This window comes from Herpailurus yagouaroundi, unplaced genomic scaffold, assembly GCF_014898765.1.
Source record: "Herpailurus yagouaroundi ecotype Mexico unplaced genomic scaffold, PumYag 139, whole genome shotgun sequence".
Lineage (NCBI taxonomy): Eukaryota > Metazoa > Chordata > Mammalia > Carnivora > Felidae > Herpailurus > Herpailurus yagouaroundi.
This window is the reverse complement of record NW_024412394.1, coordinates 47,482,109-47,496,505: the sequence shown is the minus strand read 5'-3', so window position 1 is coordinate 47,496,505 and position 14,397 is coordinate 47,482,109. Positions and strand designations below refer to the sequence as shown.

At 40.5% G+C, this 14,397-nt stretch overlaps 2 pseudogenes; one reads left to right on the top strand and one right to left on the bottom strand.

Annotated features, from left to right (window-relative positions):
- The first annotated feature begins 1,027 nt into the window (after positions 1–1,027).
- Positions 1,028–1,331, top strand: LOC121030063 (60S ribosomal protein L36a-like; annotated as a pseudogene).
- Positions 1,332–7,712: 6,381 nt separating this feature from the next.
- Positions 7,713–7,856, bottom strand: LOC121030117 (uncharacterized; annotated as a pseudogene).
- Between the last annotated feature and the right edge of the window lie 6,541 nt (positions 7,857–14,397).

The window sequence follows — 14,397 nt, the reverse complement described above, 5'->3', positions numbered from 1 at the left end:
TCATCACTCCTATACCCCTTCTGCAGGCTGATACAAAATCTGATTGCCCCCTTCTTTGGTGCTGGTAGTAAGTTCAAACCACATGAGCCCCAGCCCATGTGGGAGCCCTCATCCCAGTCCCACTCCCTAATCATAGTCTCCTTTTCCTACTCTTTCAAGTCATTTCAGACTACTCTGGGAGCCTGCCTTGCTCTCCATAGAAAGTCCTATATGTAACAAACCCTTCATTCCCTCTTGGTACATGTATAACATCATCAGGCTTGACATCCAAATCAAATTTTGGATGGGAACTGAATATTGGGTAATAGGTCCATCCTGTTCTGCTTCTGCAAGGAACCATACCAGTCTTAACAATCTATATAATTTAGATGCACCAAGAAGAGAAGGGCATTTCAAGGAGAGAAAATTACTTACACAAAGACAGAGAGATGGAAACATGAAAACTGTGTTTGCAGGATGATGTAATTGAAACCACAAGTTTGCACTGATGAGTCAGAGGGTTGGTAATAAGACTAATGTGGTAGTAGGGGGTCATTGAATAGGCTTAGAAATGTGGATTTCTCCTTTTATACATCAAGACACTACCAATGATTTTTTTTTTTGAATGGGGAAATAATAGAGTCAAATAAGCATAAGAAGAGTATCTATCTACTTATTGGAGGTAAAATGGGCTAGAGGCACAGAGGTCTAGAGGAAAAAAAAAACTATCAAGCCTAGAATGGTAAGAGCTTAGATGCTGTAGTGTCAATGGAATGGGAAGGAAGAGAGGGATGACTGTAAAAATACAGTGGATAGAGACTTAGCAACAGAGATGTTGGAAAAAGGGGAAGGAAAGAATTAAGGATGGCTAAAAGATATAAAATGACTATCACAAGAATAAATTCCATAAAACAAGCATCAATCGCTAAATGGATAGTCCCTTTGTGGCACCTATTTGGATAGCCCATCATAAAATGATTCACATCCAATTCAACTCAAGAAGTATTTATTGAGTTTTTCTTTCAATGCTGATAGCATTCTCACAATCATGGTGAACATTTCTAAAACCCTCCAGACTTTCTGCAAGAAGTGTGTCAAGCCCCAACCCCACAAAGTGACTCGGTACAAAAGAAGCAAAGATTCTCTTTATGACCAGGGAAGGTGGCATTATGACAGGAAGCAAAGAAGTTATTGTGGGTAGACTAAGCTGATTTTCCAGAAAAAGGCTAAAACTTACAGAGAAGGTTGTGGTGAGGCTTCAATGTGTTGAGCCCAACTGCAGCTCTAAGAGAATGTTGGCTATGAAGAGATACAAGTATTTTGAACTGGAAGGAGATAAGAAGGCCAAGTGATCCAGGTCTAAGTTTCATATTTTGTAATATTATGAAGACAACCAAATCTTAAGGTTATGTTAAAAAGAAATACTTATTGGGCGCCTGGGTGGCGCAGTCGGTTAAGCGTCCGACTTCAGCCAGGTCACGATCTCGCGGTCCGTGAGTTCGAGCCCCGCGTCAGGCTCTGGGCTGATGGCTCAGAGCCTGGAGCCTGTTTCCAATTCTGTGTCTCCCTCTCTCTCTGCCCCTCCCCCGTTCATGCTCTGTCTCTCTCTATCCCAAAAATAAATAAATGTTGAAAAAAATTAAAAAAAAAAAAAGAATAAACAGTTTTAGCATCATGCATAGACAGTAAGAATGTTTCAAGAAAGGAAGGAACAACAAGAACAAATAAATTTTTCAAGTGAGCCATGTGTTCAGGCTAAAAGCATAGCCCTCAGAGTGGCTTATGGAGCAAAGCACATGTGGAGAGATGTGAAAGAGAACGTGAAAAGGTTGACTTGAACCAGATTACAGAAAAGAAATCACTGAAAGTTAGGCAACAGGAAGCAATCAAAGGACTTAAATTGGAAAAATGATATGTCCTAAGTTTCAGAAAACTTACTCTGATATTGATGGAGGACCAAAGCAACATAGGTGTCTAGATGCAGGAAGAGCAACTGAAAAACTTCTATGAGGTTGAGAAAAGAGATAATGAGAGCATAAGCGAGGTGGTAATGGTGAGAAGAGGAATTTGAAAGAAACCACTTGGAAGGGGACTCCGTAGGACCTGGAAATCAACTGAATATGAGAATGGGGGATAATGGAGGTGCCAAAATCAACAGTTCATACCTTGGGCATTTGGATGGTTGAAGGTGCTCTTAATAGAAGAACCATAGAAAAAGATGAGAGGCTACAAAAGGGTGAGGTGAGATGATAAGTGCACTTTGGGAAGTGTGGAACTTGAGAAATCTACAAATGAAAACATATGCAGATACAGCAGGAAGTTAAAGCCAGAAGTCTAGAGGAACAGTTTTGTGGACCACCACCCCCACTCCAATCACTATAAATAGGTAGTTCTTGAAGCTATTAGACTGAAAGTATTTAAGGAAAGAATGAAGAGCTAGAGAGAGGTGAGGGTAAGGAGGCAAACCATGAGGTAAAGGGCAGAAGGGAAGAGAAAGGTGGCAAGAAGAAACAGCACAGCAGTCATCAAAGGAAAGCACAAGAAGAACCAGGGAAATGGACTGCAAAGCCTCCCCCACAACATACACACAATATACATGTATATATGTATATATGGCTATTGTTTTTAAATGAAAGGCAAAAATATGAAAACAATGGTTCCCTATAAAAGAGAATGGGATTGGGGTTGAGGGAAAAGGAATGAGGACTAAAGTTCTTTGAGTATGTCTGGTTTTGTAGATTTGACTTTGGGACCACGTAAATATCTTACAAATCAAAAAACAAAATTAGGTTTCAAGAAAACACTTTTCGAAGTTAAAAAAAAATGAACCTAAATGTGTATTTGGTTGGTGGCAAAACCATACAGAAAGAAACCAATTCACGTGATTTTAAGGCACAATAATGTGACTATTCATACATAGTGGAATATATTCTAAAAACAAAAGAACTGAATTCAGTAATCATTTTGTTGGTGGTAATGCTGATATTGATATTCTGACATTGTTCTGTGTGTACCATGGGGGAAAACAAGTGTGCAATGAGATGATTTTCTAATACCATCATTCCAATGACAGTGAGAGCCATGATTCTCAGTGTATAAGGAGGAAAGTATAGGGGTGCCTGGATGGCTCAGTTGGTTGAGCATCCGGCTCTTGGTTTCTGCTCAGGTCATGATCTCAGGGTTCGTGGGTTTGAGCCCTGGGTCAGGCCCCACGTTGACAGTACAGAGCCTACTTGGAATTCTCTCTCTCCCTCTCACTCTGCCCCTCCCCTGTGCATGCTTTCTTGATCTCTCTCAAAATAAATAAATATTTTTAAAAAAGAAAGTACAGATGTAAGATTAGATATATTTAGTAAAAGCCTCGTCCTCATTTTGAATTGGAAATACCATTACGAGTTCCTAATTTTATCCTAAAAAAATAAGTATTTCCAAGCTCTGCCAATTGAAAAGTCCCACCACAATGATTATTTCAGTGTCAGTGAGTATGCTAGTACCAAGAATTTGTCTCCAAATACCATTTTGGACTGAAAGGAACTAGGGATCCCTAAAGAAATGTTTGATTCCAACTCTGGGACAAGGAAGACAGAAGCTGACCCTAGAACACCTGGTCATGACAGACAGTAACAACGTTATCAAAATCTATTGGACTCTCCAAAAGACTCAGGAGTATACCTGAAGAGGCCCCCACTGGCCAAAGAGGAGAAAATGTGAGCATCTTTACCCTACAGTATCTGCAGAACTTCAGCAAGTCTCCAAGCAGGAAGAACCATGCAGAGAGGAGGGTAAAGATGCAGTACTAAGCTGAAAACAGAGGAATCAAGGAAAAATCCGCAGTCCGGATGCTGGGAACTCCAGCCTTCTCCACTGCCAACTAAAAACATATGCAGACAGTCTCATACCCCCAGGCAGAAGATGGTAGTGTCCTTCTCTGGAGGAAATGAACCTGAAAAGACAATACATACTATTGTCTATTGTCACCGGGAGGTCAGTTAAAAAGCTCTGAGCCCACAGCACCATCTACCAGTCAATTAGGCCTGCACATGCACACAGATCTTCCAATCAGCTTTTTAGTGTCCTATTCTTAGCTATAAATGGACAATGATTATCAGCCATTTGAGGAAAGCCTCCAACACAAGAACCAAAATGAGACAATGCAGGAAACAGAAGAAAATTTCAAAGATACTATAATTAATAGCTTCAGTGAAGAGAAAATTATCGCAAAAATGACAAATCCAACTGGAGGGTTGGAAAATAAGTTCTAGGAGAGAACAGGGAGCTCAACAACAACAACAAAAACAGAGATTTAGAGAACTGGACAGACAATTATTCCAGAAATCCAGATTAACAGGAGAAAAGAGAGAAAACAATAGAAAGAAAATCGCCAAAGAAATTATAAATTCTTAAAACTACCGGACGTGAATCTGCAGATTAACAAGCCAATGAAATTTAAAAAGACCTGCATCATTATGAAATTTCAAAACCCTAACAATAGAGAAGATCTTGAAAAGCTCTGGGGGATGGGATGAGGGGAAGAACGGATTACACTATGGATCATAACATAAAATGATAGGAGATTTCCAACAGCAATGCCGAATTTAGAAGGCAGTGGAACAATGTCTCAAAAACATTCTGAATGCAATTGTTTTTAGTCTAGAATTCTCTAATCAAACTACTTGCCAACTGTGAGGGTAAAGACTTTTTTAATGAACAGAATTACTTTTTTTTTAATGTTTATTTTTGAGACAGTGAGAGAGAGCAGGTGAGGGGCAGAGAGAGCGGGAGACAGAAGACAGAGACTCCCAAGCAGGCTCCGCACTGTCAGCGCAGAGTTCGATGTGGGGTTGGGACCCACGAACCATGAGATCATGACCTGAGCCAAAATCAAGAGTTGGACACTTCACCGACTGAGCCACCCAGGCACCCCGAAAGGACTTTACTTTTTAGAGAAACTTTAGTTTTACAGGAAAAAATGAACAGAAATTACAGAGTTCCCACATGTTCCTTTCCCCCACTTTTCCCTACCAGCCTCCAACCACACAAAGTTTCCTCTATTCCTAACATTTTATGGTACATGTGGTACATCTGTTGTAACTGATGCATGAATATGGAAACATTAAGTAAAGCCTATAGTTTCCATTAATTAAGGTTCACTCTTTGTGTTGTACACTTCTATGGGTTTTGACAAGTGTATAATGTTATGTATCCACCACTCCAGTATCATATAGAGTTGTTTCACTGCCCTAAAAATCCCCTGTGCCCCACTTACTCATCCCTTTGTCCCTCCCTCCTAAACCTGTCAGCCACTGATGTTTTAGTAAAATATCTCTAAAATTCTGCCTTTCTAGAATGTCATATCATTGGAATCATGCAGTGCGCAGCCTTTTCAGACTAGCTCTTTTCACTCAGCAGTATACATCCAAGCTTCCTCCATGCCTTTGCATGACTGGATAGCTCTTGTCTTAATTGCTAAATAATATTTCACTGTATGGATGTTCTACAGTTTGTTTATCCATTCACCTATGAAAGTACATCTTTGTTGCTTCCAAGTTTTGGCAAGTACGAATAAAGCTGCTATAAATATTCATGTGCAGGTTTTTGTGTGGACACGAATCTTCAATTCATTTGAGTAAATACTAGTGGTCGTGATTGCTGGATTGTATACTGCGTTTCACTTTGTGAGAAACTGCCAAACTGTTTTCCAAAGTGGCTGTACCATTTTTCATTCCCTTCAGCAATGAATAAGGGACTGCTCCACAGCATGTGGTGTTATCAGTATTTTGGATTCTGGCCATTTTCCAATAGGCATGTAGTGGTATCTCATTATTGTTTTAATTTGCAATTCCCTGTTGACATATGATTTGAACAGCTTTCCATATGCTTATTGCTTATTTGACATCTATATATTTTCCTTGGTGAGGTATCTGTTCAGATCTTCTGCCCATGTTTTAACTGAGTTATTTGCTGTCTTATTATTGAGTTTTGAGAGTTCTTTGTATATTTTGGACAAAAGTCTTTTATCAGATAAGTGTTTTGAAAATATTTTTTTTTCCCAGCCTGTCACTTGTATTTCCATTCTCTTATAGAAAGACACTTTTAGACAAGAAAAACTCAGGAAATTTACTTCCCTTGCACTTTTTCTTAGGAAGCAACAACAAGCTGCTCTCCATCCAAATGAGAGAAAGATCTTAGAAGGATGAAACATGGAACCCAAGAAACAAGAATCAGCACAAGAAACAGCCAAAAAAATTTCCAAGACTGATGGCAAAAAAATGTTCCAAGACATTATGAGTAAGCCTAGAGCAGAGGTCTCACACCCCAGTGAGTGAGAGACAATTGTTGGAGGCATGTAAATATTAAATTTATTTTTATGTTAGCCTTTTGTATTTTCTATTTTTGCTCATATTTTATGATGTACATACTACTTTATTACAGAAAACATATACTTTATAAACAAACAATACAAATATAAAAGTATGTGCTGAAAATTGATAACAGTCCGTCATTAAAAAAAAAAAAATCTAGAAGCTCTTAGCCTAGGAAGAACCAGTCCAGAACAGAGTAGGAGGCCAGAGATGCACAGAAAGAATTTTACAGAATGAAATGGAACTGGTAAGTGACATGACAGTTTTGACCATGTGGAAAATTGCATAGAGAGCCATTTTACAGAGCTCCTGGAAGGTGGGAAGACTTACCGTGTTTCAAAGAAACTTAAGCAAATGAAAATGACAATTATTAACTCCAAGAAAAAAAAACAAAAAATACACAAGAAAGAAAACATAATCATAACGTATTACTTACAATGGTAGTGAACAATATTCTCATAATTATCATGAAAACACTGACTATGTGTTTAACTAAAAATTAAAATATAATTACATCAGGAAGATTCAAGAAAGAGAAGGTAAGAGAAAGCAAAAGGCCTCACTATCAGTATAAACTTGGTAAATGAAGAAAATAGGATATTAATCTTAGGAATTTTTTTTAATTTTGTTAATGTTTATTTATTTTTGAGAGACAAAGACAGAGCATAAGCGGGGGAGGGGGAGAGAGAGAGAGAGAGAGAGAGAGAGAGAGAATCCGAAACAGGCTCCAGGCTCTGAGCTGACAGCACAGAACCCAAGGAGGGGCTCGAACTCACATGCTGTGGAGATCATAACCTGAGCCAAAGTAGGACGCCGAACCGACTGAGATACCCAGGTGCCCCAGGAACTTTTTATTCTTCATTGTTTTTTAATTTTGCCTCATACTTCTTCCTACCAACCTCTGTCACCTGGCCAACTTGGGTCTCTGGTTCCCAATTCATGATCTGCCCCACTGGTGTGGATTCTACCTCATCCTTCCTGAGCTTTGACCTCAAATCCACCTGCTGCTCTAACTTATTTTCACCCCCGCCCCCACACCCTCATTCCCAGCCTGGACACCTTTCTTCGCTCTGAGTACTCCCCACGATTTCATGTGGATGGAAAAAAAGCGGAGGCGCAAATACAAAAACAGCAAAAAAAAGTTCAAACTTACGGTCTTCTTCAGCTGACAAGTCAGTCAAAAAGAAACTCGAGTTGCTTAAGAACTCACACTGAACTTCTCAATATAACTCGCTCTCACCACTTAGTGAATTCTTCCTGTGAGAACCCCCCACACAAGGAGGCTGTCTTGCCACTAAGCCTGAGGGCAAAACGCAGAGAGAGCAACTATGGAGGCCCGAAGAGGTCAAGTCAGGTCTCAAACTTGAGAAGATAGGGGAAAGTGGGAACCAGCGCCCCACTGCCACCGATTGCGCCGGAAATTGCAGGGGTCAGCACATTTGGAGTGCAACGGGTAAGCCTCGCCCTGGGAAAACCACCTTCAAGATCATCGTATCTCCCCTTCCAGGTAAATATAATATTAGCTTTAAATGTGGAGATAAGCGGGGTGCCTGAGTGGCTCGGAGAGTTAAGCCCGACTCGATTTCGGCTCAGGTCAGGATCTCATCGTTCATGAGATCAAGCCCCTGCGATGGCTCTGCCGACAGCATGGACCCTGCTTGGGATGCTCGTTCTCTCTCTTTCTCTGTGCCTCCCCTGCTTGCACACTTGTGCTCCCCCTCTCAAAATAAATAAACCTTTTTTAAAAAATAAATAAATACAGAGATATATATCACAAGAAGCTGCTATATAATAACAGAAAATGGTTCCTCTTGAGACAGGGCAAAGCAAATAAGGCTGAGTGGAGAAAGGATTGTTCTCTTTTTAAGTCACTGAGTACTATTTCATTTTGTAGAATATTTGCATGTAATAATGTAGGAAAATATTCAACATACAATGTTAAGTGAAGGGGGAGGATTAAAATTGCTAAAAATTTTAGAGCCATATATAGCTATTTAGATAAATTTACCCAATTACAAATATACATGCCCTCTGTTAATATAAAAGCTAAATGGAACTACATCAACCTATGTTTTTACAAATTAAAAATATACCCAGGGTGCCTGGGTGGCTCAGTGGGTTGAGCTTCCGACTTCAACTCAGGTCAGGATCTCCTGGTTAGTGGGCTGGGCCCCGCCTCAGGCTCTGTGCTGACAGCTCAGAGCCTAGAGCCCGCTTCAGATTCTGGGTCTCCCTCTCTCTTTGCCCCCCCACCCTGCCCCTCCTCTGCTCGTGCTCTGTCTCTCTCTGTCTCTCAACAATAAATTAAAAAAAAATTTTTTTTTAATTAAAAATATATCACTGCGTGATAAGCTAATGGTAATTTTAACCTAATTTTGTATCTTTTTTTTGTTTTTCTACTATCGACAGTAAGATCTATTACTTTCTCAGGCAGGGGGAGAACTTTTTAAACTTTTCTGACCTTCAGTCACTAAGGAAATTGATGAATTGCAAATGGGACTCACATGTAACTAACGTGCCCCAGACCAGAGGAGCCTAAAAGATACAAATTGGGTAGCACTGGGTCATAACCTTTTTTCTGTTGTTTTGTTCTGTTTTGTTTGCTGAATTTCACCCTGCCTGCTATTGCAGGATTCTTCTACAAAGAGCTCCCAGCCACCCAGAATTTCTGGCATTCCCAGCGGCTGCCTCAAATGTGCTCAAATAGGAGCAATCCCATGTGGTATTAGATAAGGCTGCTGCTTCATCTGGGTGAGAATCTGCCAGGCATCTCTGCCACCCGCTGGAAGCCCTGGGGCCCTGAAGTTGACACTACTCCCCTGTGACCTATGGAACTGGAAATCCACAAAAGCCTCCACCTACCCTACCTCTGCCCTGTGTTACAATCTGCTTGAGGGCTATGAAAGAAATTCCACCAGAGCCCTGGAGTTTTAGAGAGATTTCAGTAAAAATAGCTCTTTCATAATATCATTTATTGGCTTGTAAACCTAAACTCACATACACACACACGCACACACACACACACACAGAAAGAGAGAGAGAGAGCAAGCAAGAATCAGTGCAAAGAACTGGGTGAAAGGAAAACATCCCATGGGACAGATGTTCTTCCTTGACTCCCCGAATTCCCTGGGGCTTCAGTGGAGCCAGAACTGCCAGCCAGACTCCCTCTTCCTTAAGTTCATTGTGCTCAGTTTTTTCCTCGGGGGCTCCTTGATGCGTCAGTGAAAAGAATTTTGTTGGGCTCCCCCACAGACTTGGGGAAATGCTGGGTCATGTCTGATTCCAGAGGAGAACATAGATAGGTGCTATTATGTACCCACATTTTCCAGATGAGGACACTGAAGCACAGAAGAGTTGCATAAATTGCTCACGGTCACACAGTACTAAGTGGCAGTCTGGCCCCAGGGTAAATGTTCTCACCCACCACACCACACTGACTTGGGAAGGTGGAATGGAGCCTCCACTCTTTTCAGGCTCCATGTGGTTACAGATAGACCACTGCCCTCAGGGACTTTACCACTCAATGATAATAACAATTACAGCTGCAGACATCTGACAGAAATTGTAAGAACAATCTTATGCATGCTCCAAGTCCACTTCAGTTACCACCTCTTTGATGGAAGTATGTTCCTGGAGTCCCCTAGTCAGGATGGAATCCCTCCTCTTTCTTTTCCCACAGCTCTTCAACTTAGAGAACATAACACTGCCTGAGTCTCCTTGCAGTGAGTGATTCATGTGAGCTTCTCTCATGAAAGCACAAGCTCTGTGAGGACAGAACTCATCTGGTTTGCTACAGTGCTCATGGCACAGAGTAGGTGCTCAACTTGTGTGTCTTTGTTGAATTACCTTGGTACTGTACAGAGCACTTAGTGGACACACAGTGACGGCTGACTGATTATTAAATGGCCATTGAGGTGAGGCACCTCCACAGAAGACCCTGTAGAATAAAGTATTAGATTGAATCCTGGGACATTGCCATTTTATCAAACAAATTGTTCACATATTGCCTATATCACATGGGTCAACTCAATATAAGAAAAATATCCTAACTGAAATAGCCAATAAACCAGGAAAATGTTCTCTTAGAAGATTTTGAAATCCCCATTCTTGGGTATCTTTTATAATCTACCTATAGCTGTTTAAATATTTTTTAAAATGCCCAAAAAGCTCACCTTCTAGACTATGTATACTCAAACATCCCAAAGCCCAACAACAGAGGTGAAATTTGATTCCAACGACTTTATTCAGCCATGAGTCCCTAAGATTGTGTGCAAAAGACCAATTGTTAACAGTTTACCAACAGAGAAAGCGGTTTTGCTCACTTAGGTATCCTTCAATCTTGGCCCAAAAGCTAGCTTAGAAAGATCTTCTGGGGCCTGGTAACATGGGGTTTCTATGTGCAGTAAATTCCCCCCTGTCCCTTGCATCCCACCCTTTATCTGCCTGCATATTGATGTTTGGAGACTATACTGACCTTTGGAACTGACGTCAATAGTAGGGATTGCCGAATGGGTGAGAATGTTCCTCACCTGGCAGCTTCCTTGTGCCTGGCTCAAGCCTCTGCAACTGAAGGCAGTAAAGGTGGCTGACAGTGTAATTTATCCACACTTCACCTGGAAAGGGTATCATTTCTTTGAGCTCTCTAGAGACCCTCACCTCATAAGAAGGCCCAAGACGCCTGTCAGACCAAACAATGCCTATCGTGTTTTATTACATGGGATGAAACATAAGACTTGATGCTCCATTAGCAGAAGGTTTCATGTTCACTCCAGGAAGGTGGTTCAACATTACAATATCTTATCTTGTTCTTTCGTGTGTTTTTAATATAAACGGCCTTAAAATTCCCTATTTTCATCCCCCACGCCCACTGCCTCAGGCGCCCAGAAGCTATATTATCAGATTTTACAGTCTGAGATAATGTGGTATTATAAGAGTGCCAATATATACGTGGTGTATTTTTTTTTTTCTAGATAAAACTACAGTCTGATAAAAAGAAGAAGTTTGCTCTCTAGTGGCTGACTTATAAAAGGCTCGGAAAGCCACACAATGAGATATCTTAGAAAAAGAGGAAATGTAACAGCATTATCTGTGTAACAAGGTCTGAGTAATTATTTTGGTTTTATTTATTTTTTTAATTTTCCTTACAGTGAAAAACTACATCATAGAAAGTGTTTGTGAATATTTTTTTCCAATTAAAATTTTTCCTATCATTAAGCTAATTTCAATTCTCAATTTTTAGAGTAGCAATTAGGTTTCTGGTGTCTTATTAGCATATTGTACCTTTAGAAAGCTCTGTGGATTTTTTTAATACCATATAATTAATGTCTATTATAGACACGTTGCCCAATAACATAATATCATTAGAGCTTTTTAAGACACTTCTAGCCCTTTGCAGAAAGATTATACAAATTCATGGAGAAATAGTATAATTTTTAATATGATGCTAATTAATATCATTTTATTACTCCTTTTTCTACAGCAACTCAATTTATAAAATGTTACTATAGTAAGAATTATAAATTAAAAAATTTATTCAGTGTGCCCTCTTTTAAAGCCCTCCTGCCACGTTTTACTTTCCCATTTTATTCTCCCACTAATCTGCATCTGTCTCCCTAAGTCCACAGTTTTCCCCAACTCTCTCTAGTACCCCTGGTCAAATGATAGGAAAGTAATAATACCACTGGTCCTGAAATCCCACCTTCCAAGCTTCAAAAAAGGAGGGGATTACCTAGGAAGCTTTTCTTACCTGCACAGTAATAAATACTTTAAAGGATTTTCAGATCCGTAAATATTTTTGTCCTCATTTTATCTATGAGAAAGAAAACAGCATAAAGAAGTCGAAACTTTTCAGCAGGTCAGGACTACAAGTGCAAGTAAACTACTAAACAATGCAAAGAAGAGTGTTTTATGGGGCGGGGGAGCAAACATACAAGACAGTGCAAGGGGTGATTAAGAAGACGAATCATGCAATCTGATTTACATTTTTGAAAATTATTCTGGCTACTGTATGGAAAGTAGCACAATAAGGACAAGGGTAGAAACAGAGAAACCTCTTTGGAAATGATTGCAGTCACTCACACAATGAAAGAGAGTGGCATGGACAAGGGTGATAGCCATGGAGTTGTGCAAAGTGAGTGGATTTCTGTGTATTTTGGAGGCAGAGCTCAATGGTGATGGATTAGAAGTGGGAGTGTGACTTGACATAACAACTGGATGGATGGTGATACCACTTAATGGAACTAGAAAGGCTGAGAAAAATATGTTGGGGAGGAGAGTGGCGGTAAGAATAAAGAGATCTGTTTTGGTTGGTCATGGTTCAATTTGAGATGCCTATTCAAGAGGAGATGTGGAGGTAATCTCTTTCGAGATATCAAAAAGAAATGTCAGGAGGTATCTGCCCGACTAGATCTCTTGTTAGAAGTCTGGAGCTTTGAAGATAGGTTGGGACTGGTGACTGATACTTAGAAGTCTTCCAAATATAAATGATATGTAAATGTGAGATCCTCAGGGAGAGAATTTGGATGGAGAAGAGAAAAGGTCTGGGCTGGCCCCTGGGGCATTGGCATTTGAAGTAGAGAAGGGAGGCTCATCCAGGAAGATTGAGCAGCTGTGGCCAGGAGGGGGAAGAAAAGCAGGAGACAAGTGAGACAACATTAGTGAGAGGTCAGATAAGATAAGGACACCAAAGTGACTGTTGAATTTGGCAACACAGAGGTCACAGATGACCTTAACAAGAGCCCTTTCAATGCAGTGATGGGGACAAAAGGCCCTCTTATCCTTGCCCCTCTATTATAGGTTCTTGCACCTCCCAAATATGGCCCTAAAACATTCCTTCTTCATGCAAATACTGAAGACAGAAAGGAACTAATTGGTGCAGTGTCTGGGAAATTTCTCTCTTGTCTATGTTGATAAACTATACTCCGCCTTTAATCTGGAAACATTTTATTTGAATCCTTTTAGAGTCCATTTGGGCAGGGAATGGGATTCTTGAATATCAGAAATTGAGCTATCTACTGTTTCACAGAGTATTTTATTTTCCCCACAGAGTAGATGGTGAGGTAGAGAGAAGCTGAGATAAAGGAGAAAATAACTAGGGAAGGGTAACTCTGACCTAGAGAATGTAAGAAGAAAGAAGGAGGAGGGACAGAGGAGGAGGAAAAGAATACCTTGGGGAAGGAAAAAGATATAAACAGGAAAAGAAAGAAGGCATGAACTTTTTTCCTTGAGGCATAGCCCAAAATGAAAGTCAAACTACCTGCCAATCTCAGATGCAACAGAACCCAGACAGAGTAAATATGGAAAGGATTTCCACTTCAGACTATATGCATGGGTTGGGGAACAAAGAAAGAGAGTAACATGTTGAACAGCAGAGAAGAATTATAATGTGAACAGGTGGACTGCAGAAACTTCTTATTTTCTAAAAGTCTTATTAAAATTCACACAGCTATTTCAAACCTCCCCGGGGGGGGGCGGGGCCGCACCAGGCCTCCTTGCTGGTTAGTTTCTGTACAACTGCATCTCCTGTTAGGCTATGGGAATGCCTAGGAGAACTGAAGTAGGAGACACAACCAAGAAGAACTGTGGCCAATAGAGTCCCTTCTTTTTATTTCATGTGTTGATATTTTTAAGAGCTGGAATAAGCACAGTGCAGAGAGGCAGAAACTTCAGTTACAATTCAAGGAGAAACAACCTGTTGATTTTGCTCTTTCACACTCCAGGGATGGGCTTTTGTTCAGTTCACATTACCATACATGGAATTTAATGCCTCGATAATATGATGCTAAAGACCACTGGGCTTCACTGGAAATGCTAGTGTGTGCTAACTCCATAGAATTTACCGGCTCTCAGAGACATCAGCAAACCGTGGTCAAGTAGGGGTAACTTTCAGCTGAAAAGAACTGGCCAGAACCCTCAAGCCAGTCTTGGGATTTGTCTTCTCATTTCCAAGCATGGCCTGCCGTTACCAAGTAATACCATTCTCCATCATCCCAGCCTCCTCTCACCAGGGAACAAGAGCTGGGTGTGCCTGAGATCCAAGCCTAAGAGGCCTTTCATC